The 11,268-nt window shown below is 41.9% G+C and overlaps 1 protein-coding gene across 2 annotated transcripts in view; it reads right to left on the bottom strand.

Moving 5' to 3' along the window:
* SQOR (sulfide quinone oxidoreductase) overlaps positions 1–11,268 on the bottom strand; it is a 50,985-nt gene that overhangs the window by 24,707 nt on the left and 15,010 nt on the right. The gene's annotated exons all lie outside the window — the stretch shown is intronic.

The raw sequence follows: 11,268 nt of genomic DNA, 5'->3' as shown, positions 1-11,268 counted from the left end.
AGAGAAAGGCTACACGACGGAATTAGAGGAAGCTGGGAGGGAAAAGGAAAGGAAGAAAGAAGGGCCCTGCAGGAGTGAGAAGGAGGGGCCGGATTTTAACTAAGATTAACTACTCCAGTGTTTTTGAACCCCTGACAATTTCCTCAATATTTCAGACCTGAAAAGCAACCCAGAGCTTCGGGAAGGGACATGGGGGCTACAGAAAGTGGGGCAGGCTCATACACTGTTGCCACAAATTAAATCAGTATGACCCTTATAGAAAACATTTCTCATCCTTTGACCCCGCATTTCCATTTCTGGGACTCTGTTCTAAGGAAGTAACCTCTAATACTTAAGAAGACAAACCTTTACAAAGATATATCTCACATATTCATTCATAATACGTTCAACCCTGAGTTAACTGGTTTGTGGATTGGATCTGATTACGTCCTGGTTACAGAAAAAACAACTGCAGGCTCCACACTGGCCAAGGAAGGCTCAGGCTCCAGACTATTCTAACCAAGGCTAATTTATGATTACTTCTCTTTTAAATATGGTGGGGGGGGGTACGGGGAGATGGGCAGGAATAGCCATCTGCATGTTAAAACTTTGGGGAAGGGTTAAGTAAAATATGGTTACACAAGATGACCTATGTAGTCTTTTCAAATTATGTTTACATAATTAGTCTTTTCCAGAATAATTACGTTATGATCAGGATATAAATTGGAATTACAATATGAACTCAACTATGTAAGAGAAAGTGTATTTTAAAAAATAGCAAAATGTTAACACTGGGTAAGTGGTTTTTCTCTGGGTTTTAGAATAATGGGTGATTTTGATTTCTTCTGCTTTTCTGTATCTTATAAAATCTCTATTGTACACATATATTAATGTTATAATAATGAAATCTATTTTGATGACAATAACAAACATGTACTAAGTCCTTTACGTAAACATTTAACTTGTGAGATGGCTGTCATTATCATCCCCATTTTACAGATGATAAAACTGAGGCAGGGAGCTCACAAATGGTGGGCTGTGATTTGAACCTGGGCACTTCAGTGCCAGAGCCTCTGCTTTAAACCACTATATCTATTAGCTCTATCAACAACACCAAAACAGTGCTTACATGATAACCTTAGATGAAAAAAATCCAGATATCTTTTCCACACTTCCCACAAAAGGGAAGCCATTTTTTGCACGGTACTGACACCTAAATATTAGCAATGTTTTGATAACACTATTATTGATTTTTTTCCTCTTCTTTGCATGTGCTTTTCTCACGTTTTCTTTAATGAGCTTTAAATTTTAAAAATCACTCAATTTGGTTTTATTTGTTTGGTTGGGTTTTTTGGTTCTTTGTTTCTAAATCATTGAGGAGTGGAGGAAATCACCAAGTAGGATATTGCTGTTTGCTAGGGAAGAAGATATTTTATGGTGAATAGACAGTCATCACATCCTGCCTTTCTATATGTCCACAGAACAACGGAATCACAGCAACACTCCTCACTTGCCTTTTAGGGAAACCACTTTTTCATGGTCCTGACACAACATCTTAACTCCATGGAAAGAGTTACAAAATAATGATCTAAAAGGAGGCCTGGCTAAGTTCCTGCTTTCCAGCCATGCCATCTGAGGCTCTTCAACCTCCTAATTCCCTTCCAGCCTAATACCCCATGGTTCTCCTCTTGAAAGAGGAAGAGTTTATGCAAATATTTCCCTCATTCAGCCAAGAAGGCTAGCTCTGTTTTATTTCAGCAGTTACCCATAGCCTATTTCTGGATTCAGTGTAAATAAACACAAAGTCCTCTGAACCAGTTCTATCAACTTCATTAAGAACAGTCATCAAGCAAAATATCCTGGCCTTTGCAGTCAAATTTCACTTGTGAACCATAAACAAAAATTTCACAAACATAAAAGAACGTGTTAGAGGAAATGTTCCAAGCTTGAAAACACTTGAAAATCTCAGGAACACTCCCATTCTAACAATGTAATGTCATCCTCACTTTCGGGTCAGAAAAACCAGAACCACAATCTAATGCTATTTGTGGAGAAGGTAGGGCATGATACAAAGTCAAAGACCAGAAAAAATCCAGGACAATAATGCATAATCATAATTTTTTAGTATCCCACTTTGGAACTGTGGTATAATAATATATATATATTTGCACTTTATATGGTACAAAGCTCCTAAAACCCTTGGAATATCCTGGGTGACAGTAGTTGTTATTCAATAGCAAATAATAATAAGGAGCCCCTTTCAACCATAACTGTTAATGTTAATGAAGCGACTCAGGATGGGACCCCTAGATAGCTTCACGATGGAGGCCGTTCACCAGAAAGACCAAACATGTCATTAGAGGGTTGGAATTTTCAGCCCCACCTCCAGTTTCTGGGAGGAAATGGGGCTGGAGATTGAATTCTATAAAAACTCTTGAACAGGGGCTCCTCTGGTGGCACAGTGGTTAAGAATCCGCCTGCCAGTGCAGGGGACACGGGTTCAAGCCCTGGTCCAGGAAGATCCCACATGCCGTGGAGCAACTAAGCCCAGGCACCACAACTACTGAGCCTGCGCTCTAGAGCCCGCGAACCACAACTACTGAGCCCGCGTGCCGCAACTACTGAAGTCCGCGCGCCTAGAGCCCATGCTCCGCAACAAGAGAAGCCCCCACAATGAGAAGCCCGCACACCGCAAGGAAGAGTAGCCCCCACTCGCTGCAACTAGAGAAAGCCCGCGCGTAGCAACAAAGACCCAACGCAGCCAAAAATAAATAAATAAATAAATAAAATTTTTTTAAAAAAACCTCTTGAACAATGAGATTCTGAGAGCTTCGGGGTTGGTGAATGTGCTGAAGTGCTGGGACACACCCAGAGAGGTCATGGAAGCTCTGTGGCACACCCCCACCCTCTCCCCCCCACCCCAGCCCATACCTTGCCCTACACATCTCTTCCATTTGGCCATTCCTGAGTTGAAATAAGCTTTATAAGAAACTGGTAAGCCTAAGTGAAGAGTTTTCCTGAGTTCTGTGTGTCATTCTAGCAAATTATCAAACCTAAGAGGGCATCCTGGGAGCCCCAAAATTTGTAGTCAGGCAAGCAGAAGTGTGGGTCGCCTGGGATGCCATTTGCAGCTCTGGGAGCTAATATTAGAACTGAACTGTTGAACACCCAGTTGGTGTCAGAGAACTGGCTGGTGTCGGAAAAGACATACACCTGGTGTTAGAAGTAGTGTCAGAAAATATCGACAGGAACCAAGAGAAATTTCTGACATTGACCTAAACCGAGTCTGGAGCAACAATCAAAAAAACAGACAATTGAAGGAAGCAGGTCACACAATCTTAACCAGAATGAAAAAAGGAAAGGCCAAACTTGACCCTGAAGGCAACAGAAAAGAAATAAAAAACCTCTGTCAACAAAATAACTAAGGAGCATAAATCTAAGTCTCTGAGTCTCCCCAGAAGGTAGCCTGAGACACATCTACCTGTCAGGTTAAGAAATAAGAATTACCCACTAACGATGCAGAAGAATGCAGCTGCTTTCTCTCTACCCTCTTACAAGGTGAAACACACACTTTTTAAAAGAATCAATAAATAGGGCAAAGTTAACTTTCATTTAACAAGTGGCACATTTATTTAATTGAAATAAATGTATTTCATATAACAAATACATGTCCTAGTTAAATAACATCATGCTTTTAAGTGAGATAAAAATTCAATTAATGCTAAATCAATTGAGGGCTTCCTTCAAATAATCAAAATAAATGCTTTGTTGTATCTGTAGTCTGACTGAAGTAAAATCCCTGCTGATTGAAAAATAATACAGCCTGCTAGGCATCTCCTACTTACATCGCTGGCTGCTGACTCCAGACCCCCTGGTCTAGACAAGTCTTTGGGACTCCCCCACCTCTCACAGCAAGCCTTTCTGGGACAAGCCGCAGACTGCCAGTGTCGAGAGCTCTCTAATCCTATGCCACGTGCATGCCACTCACCGGGTGTCAGCTAGGACACTTGGCTCAGTTCAAAAAGAGCTGGCCTCTAAACAAGGATTATTCAGAGCATCTTAATGAAAGACCCAACAGGCCAGCAAGACTTAGTCAATCTTTCAGCTATTTTTGCTCTTGAGGAAACAGGGGGTCTCTGTATGGGTCACAATTGTCTTATCTCAAGCCCATGCCAGGCTGGGCCCTCATTGCTTTCGGTTTCAATAACTACAAGGCCAACCTTTATTATATCGTCTTTGTAGAAAACTTCAAAAATCAAAGAGGAAAACAGACAATGAACAGCCTCCACCTCTCACCACCCACCCCGTTCCTCCTACCTGACCTCTGGACCTCCAGCTTCCCAGGCAAGCTTATGCTGAGCTGTGATGTCCTGAGGGTCTGGATCCCTGTGGGTCCCAGTCTCTAAGACACAAGTGAACCTTGTCTACACAGCATGGGTTGGGCTTACACCTAGTGCCCAGGTGGTAAGACTTCTGGAAGGCTCTTCCTCCTCCATTAGCTCCTCCCCCTTGGGCTTGCTGGGCCTTTTAACTTAAATCAGCCAAGGCTATCATCAGTTATTTACATCTCTCAACAAAATTACTTCCAGAAGACAGGGTTCGATAAGAAAAAGTAGGGAGAAACTATCATAATAATAATAAGTAACATTTACTGAGTGTTTACTAGTTGTACTTATGCTGTCTCAGAGACAATAACTTTGTAAAGAGGGTGTTAGTATCCCCATTTTACAGACGAGAAAATTGAGGTTTAGTGTAAAGTTAGAGCACCTGCCTAAGGTCACCTCACTGATTAAAGAGCAGAGTTTAATTCAAACTTACTCCTCAACTGAGTTGTCACAGTGTTAGACCTAAGAGATAATTCAGGGGAAATGCCTACCAGCTGAATTTTATTTAATTCAAATGTAAAGTAACTTATGCCCCAGGGAGTGAGTTGGGAGGGAATATATGATATTAAATTTTAGCTTACTAAACAAATTGGAAGAAAAATATTTCAGTTTTTTGGGGGATGAGTGAGGTAGAATAATAGTATTGATGTAAGCTTTTATGGGCCCTTAAATTTTTAAAATACTGGGACTCTTGCAGTTTAAATGATTTGGAATTTGCTCAAAAATATTACAGGAGGTGAGTAGGTAGGAGTGTAGATGACATCAGATTGGCCATGAGTTGATAATACTACAAGATATTGAATATAGTTCCCTGTGCTATACAGTAGGTCCCGGTTGTTTATCTATTTTATATATAGTAGTCTGTACCTGTTGCCAAATACAAATTTAACCAAATGCCAAATTCCAAATTTATCCCTGCCCCCCCCTTTCCCCTTTGGTAACCATAAGTTTGTTTTCTATGTCTGTGAGTCTACTTCTGTTTTGTAATTGTAAATAAGTTCATTTGTATCATTTTTTTAGATTCCACATATAAGTGATATCATATGTTATTTATCTTTCTCTGTCTGACTTACTTCACTTAGTATGATAATCTCTAGGTCCATCCACATTGCTATGGCATTATTATAAGTGATATCATATGTTATTTATCTTTCTCTGTCTGACTTACTTCACTTAGTATGATAATCTCTAGGTCCATCCACATTGCTGCAAATGGCATTATTTCAGAGTTGATAATAATCTGAAGCCAACTGATGGATATATATATGGGCATTCCTTGTGGTAATCTGTGAAATTTTGTATATGCTGGAAAGTTTCCTCAATAAAAAATTAAAATGAACGAATGAATGAAACAGCAAAAAACAGAAATCAAAAATCAGTGTGTCAGGGTGGACATTACCTTTGCTCTTTAGTCACTGAAATGTTAAGGTCTAAGCATATTTCAAGTAATAGCAAGATAACAGAAATACAAGTAGTAGCAACACAATTATAATACTTCCCTCCCAAGTGCCTAGAGCTTTACAATTCACAGGACCCATACCTGAGTCTACACTGGAGGTATCAATACCACTTTACAAATGGGAAAACTGAGGCTCAGAGGGCCGAGGTGACCTTCCAAAGGTCACTCGAATCTGCAGCAGGGTCAGAGCCACGGTGAGTCCTTTCTGTGAACAGCAACTTTTTCTGAATGCCCTTTGGAGCATCAATGCAGGCATTAGTGGAAGCCTGCAATTCAGAGGTGGAGAGCTCCCAGTCTGGACCTTCTCCCAGCTCCAGATCTCAAGATGAACTCTTTGCTGGGGCCCCACATGCCATCCCCCAGAAGGGCAGCCCTCCAGGCAGGGGCAGATCCAGGTTTTATGGGCAGTGAAGCCTATACACGTTGGAGACCCAAAATTACAAATACAAAATTAGATAGTTAATATTAATTTTGAATGAGAAAACAAGTCCAAATAAATGTCTGGATCCTTGGTGAGTCAAGACTCTTCTGAGATCTCTTTTAGGCAGTTTATCAGAAACATAAGCATAATGCTTTCTGGTTATAACCTGGCTACCCCTCTGCTCCTGAACTCCCAGCACCCACAGAGATCTGTGCAAGAGAGAGGCCCAAAAGCTTAAACTTCATTTGCTTCTGGGTAAATCCACCTCTAGTGCCTACTGCACTTCTCTAGGGCACTCTGCCCACCCACCCCTCTGGGAGTCACTGAACTGGCTTGGTCCCTCCCTCTACCAGTTCTGAGCTCTGCAAAAGCCCCTTCCACCCCTTGCCAGCATACCATGGCTACTTTGGACAATCTGAAGCTAGATCCTGACCCCTATTGTAAAACTGGCTCATCACTGTACCATCTCAGACTCCTATGTGCCAGGCACTGTGCTAGGCACTAGAGGTAGACATATCATCCCCATTTTACCAGCTGAAAAAAGTGAGGCTCCAGGAGACTGGTTACATCAAGGCCACACAGCCAACAAAGGACAAAACCAGGATTAAACCGGAGGGGATGGAAAGGAGAGAGGGAGAGAACCAAAGCAAACATCATCACTTTCCCTATTATACAAAGGGCACTCCTGGAAATTGGCTCACACGATTATGGAGGCTAAGTCCCAAGATCTGCAGTCAGCAAGCTGGAGATCCAGGAGAGCCAATGGTGGAGTTTCAGTCCAAAGGAACAGCGGGCTCAAGACCCAGGTAAAGTTGATGTTTCAGTTCAAGTACCAAGGCAGGAGGAAACCAATGTCCCAGGTCAAGGCAGGCAGACAGGAAGGGTTCTCTCTTCTTCGTGGGAGGGTCAGCCTTTTTGTTCTATTCAGACCTTCAACTGATTGGATGACACTACCCACACTGAGGAGGACAATCTTCTTGCCCCAGTCTACTGATTCCTCCAGAAACACCCTTATAGACACACCCAGAATAATGTTTAACCAAATATCTGGGCACCCTGTGGCCCAGTCAAGTTGACACATGACATTGGCCATAACACCCTCTGACTTAAACTATAAAAGGGCAGGTCCAAATATGGAAAAATCTCAGGAAGGAAATTGTCACTGTGACTGGATTGCCAGGAAAATACCAAACATTGCCCCCCAAATGCTATGGTACCTTAATGTGATCTCATCTCAATCTGAGGTACATGCAAGTATGTGGGCATATTTGTGGCACTTATCAATGGCACTGAATAAGACACTTCATGAAACCTTCCCGGAGATATTTTGCATCCTACGGTATTAATCATGTTTTTAATTTCTGTATTTTATGATTGTTTGACATTTGGGGGCTTTGTTAATCCTAAAGAGACTCCCCCTCTCAGGGCTAACCAACTCCTAAAGACACTACACAACTCAGTCTAGGAGCACACCTTTGATAAGTAAAGCCAACAAACCCAGAGTCCATACCCGAACCACTTCCTCTGTCTGGCTTTTACATTCAAGAAGGCAACATTCTTCTGCCCTAATCATCCCAGGACCAGACATCAGACAACTAGGGCAGTCCCTATACACCAGAGCCCACTAATATTATTCAAATTAGCCAATCCCAAACCTGGTCCATCTGTTCCCCCTGCCTCATGAAAACCACATTACAGGTTTTTCTTAATTTTTCTGCCTCCTGACCAACCTGCATGCTTCCCCATGTGGCCCTGGTACATGGTGTACCAGGCCTCCCATTCCTAGGGAACTCGGAGTCAAAACTTTGTCCTTCATGGCGGTCATCTCCTGATGTGCTGGTTTCACCATGCCTGATTGAAAACAAATCCCAGGTACATTTTAATACACTACATTAAAGTGCATTCACTACTGTCCAGTCAGATGGAAGATTTTACATGTTTAACAAATTTTGCTCTACTCCTTCTCCTTACAAACTCGTTGAACTGTCAGGTGGCATTTAAAAAGCAATTTAATTACATATTACTGTTGAATGCTATAATTATGTGAGTGAGTGAGCCAAGTTTTGCAACTAAATAACATAGCTACGGTATGATTTTTTAATGCAATAATTACTCCTGAAGAATACAGCACCGGGCAGTCCTCTCTTTTGTCCCACTCTATCAGTGTACTGAAATGAGATATCTTCTCCAACAAGGAAAATTTTCACATATATTTTAGCCATTTAACCTTGATAAAATTATCGAGAGGTATCATCAGCCAGAAATGCTCAAAAAACATCACCTAAGCTATATTTTTATTTACAGATTTATTTCCTACACAAAAGGTATGCAGATTAAATTACATTTAGCTATGCTAAATGTGCAATCATATCTTTATGGAAAGAAAGAGTTACATGAAATCTGCATGGCCACAATTCTACTGTATCTAAGAATGTTTCTACAGGTATTCGTTGAGTACCTACTACATACAAGGACCTGTGCAGATGGACAGAAATTTCCCCACCCAGTCCTGGTCCTATTCCCAGTCTATTAGCTTTAGATGCTAATGGAAGAACAGCAGAGCTTGCCAGTTACTGATAAGGTAGGCCAATAACAAGGTGAGCCAAATTTCAGGGGAAAGGTGTTTGTTTGGTTGGTTGGTTTGGGCCGCACTGTGTGGCCTGCAGGATCTTAGTTCCCCAACTAGGGATCAAACCCAAGCCGCCTGTAGTGGAAGCATGGAGTCCTAACCATTTGACCACCACGGGATTCCCCAGGGGAAAGTTTTTTTTAACGTTAGAAGGTCTAGTTTAAATATTGGAAGGTTAAAGGTAGTGAGATGTTTCCCTTTCTAGCTTGAGTAGGGATGTGTCCTAGTGCTTTGTGTTTTCCTCTACACTCAATAGAGTGTTTCTGAATGAATTAAGTAACTACCTTCATTCACTGTGTACACATCTGACATACAAAGGTACTGAATAAATCCATCCATCTGCTAATTCATTCTATGCTCTAAATGTTCGTGCCCTCCCAAAATTCATACGTTGAAATCCTAACTCCCAAAGGTTATGGTATTAGTAGGTGGAGCCTTTGGGAGTGATGAGGTTATGAGGGTGGAACCCTCATGAATGGGATTAGTGCCTTATAAAAGAAGGTCCAGGGAGATCCCTCACCCCTTCTACTATGTGAGGACACAGGGAAAAGACATTGGCCCTGACTCGACTATGCTGGCACCTTGATCTTGGACTTTCCAGACTCTAGAACTGTGAGAAATAAATTTCTGTTGTTTATAAGCCACCCAGTCTGTGGTACAGTAGTCCCTCCTTACTCACAGTTTTGCTTTCTGTGGTTTCAATTATCCACAGTGAACTGCAGTCCAAAAATATTAAGTGAAATTAAATTTTTAATTTCAGAAATAAAAATTTCATAAGTTCTAAACTGCATGCCATTCTGAGTGGTGTGATGAAATCTCACGCCATCCCACTCTGCCCCACCTGGGACATCAATCATCACTTTGTCCAGCGTATGCTGCCCCTTAGTCACTTAGTAGCCACCTCGGTTATCAGATCAACTGTATTTCAGTGCTGTGTTCAAGTCACCCTTGTTTCACTTAATGAAGGGCCCAAAGCACAAGAGTAGCAATGCTGGCAATTTGGATTTGCCAAAGAGAAGATGTAAAATGCTCCCTTTAATTGAAAAGGTGAAAGTTCTTGACTTAAGGAAATAAAAGAAATCATATACTGAGTTTGCCAAGATCTACAGTAGGAATGAATCTCCTATCCATGAAATTATGAAGAAGGAAAAAGAAATTCGTGTTAGTATTGATGTTGCACCTCTTACTGCCAAAGTTACAGCTCCGGTGTGATAAGTGCTTAGTTAGGATGGAAAAGGCATTAAATTCATACAGCAAGATATTTTGAAGACCACACTCACATAACTGTCATTATAGTACATTGTTATAATTGTCCTATTTTATTATTGTTGTTAGTCTCTTACTGTACCTAATTTATAAATTAAACATTATCACAGGTATGCACATAGAGGAAAAAACATAGTACATACAGGATTTGGTACTATGCATGGTTTCAGGCATCCACTGGGGCGGGGGGGGGGTCTTGGGACGTATTCCCCCACCGATAACAGGGGGCTACTGTATTTGTTATAGCGGCCCAAACAGACTAAGACAATTACTGAGATCCTATCCTTCATTACGCCAGGAGCTGTGCTGGGAAAAAAACCAGTGAACGTGTCACATCAGGTCCTTGTGCTGACGGAACTTACATTCTAGTGGAATGGAGTACATGTTAGCCCCTCACCCCCGGCTATTATTTCCTTCTGAAATGCCCCTTCCTGTCTCCTCATCTTAGCCATGGCCCAAAGTGCAGTCCAAGTCCCAGCTTCTCTAGTCCCTCCAGCCCAGGTTGGTTCTACAAGTCATGGTACCTGTCTTGCCCTTCTTGAAACTTTCTTGTGGTCACTGTTATTTGTTGGCATTTTGATGCATCTGTTTTCTCAGAGAGACTGAAACCTCTTGATGGTTGCAGACTCTGGTTCTAACTCTGGTCCCATCTATCCCCACAACACTTATCAAGTATCTGGGCCCTTCCTGTCAACCCTGGGGTCCAAACAGTTGGTGGCAACAGGCAGAAAACCTCTGCAGCCTACCAGGAGAGCAGCACTCTCTAGCCACCTCCTCAGGGACAGTTGCCAGAAAATGAGGCACCTGTATTTTCCACCACCTACATCATCTCTGGATTAGGGGAAGGAAAGTTGGCACTGGCTTCCAAAAATCTGGGTTTATATCCCATATCTTAGATTTAACTAGCAGAAGCAAAGTACAATGTAATCAGTATGAGCTAAACACCTTAGGTGTTTTGAGGAGAGAAGAAATAATGAAAACTTGGTGAAACAGAATCTGAGCAGCAGGTAAAAGACTGGCAGCATTTGGACAAGTGGAGATGCTATGGGAGGGAACAGCATAAGTAAATGAATCAAAGAGTAGGCTACTGGGGCTCCCCTGGTGGCGCAGTGGTTTAGAGTCCGCCTGC

Source organism: Lipotes vexillifer, unplaced genomic scaffold (genome assembly GCF_000442215.2).
Source record: "Lipotes vexillifer unplaced genomic scaffold, Lipotes_vexillifer_v1.1 scaffold1010, whole genome shotgun sequence".
In the NCBI taxonomy this organism is placed as follows: Eukaryota; Metazoa; Chordata; class Mammalia; order Artiodactyla; family Lipotidae; genus Lipotes; species Lipotes vexillifer.
Note: the sequence above shows the minus strand (reverse complement) of the source record. Positions and strands in the feature narration are given on the sequence as shown.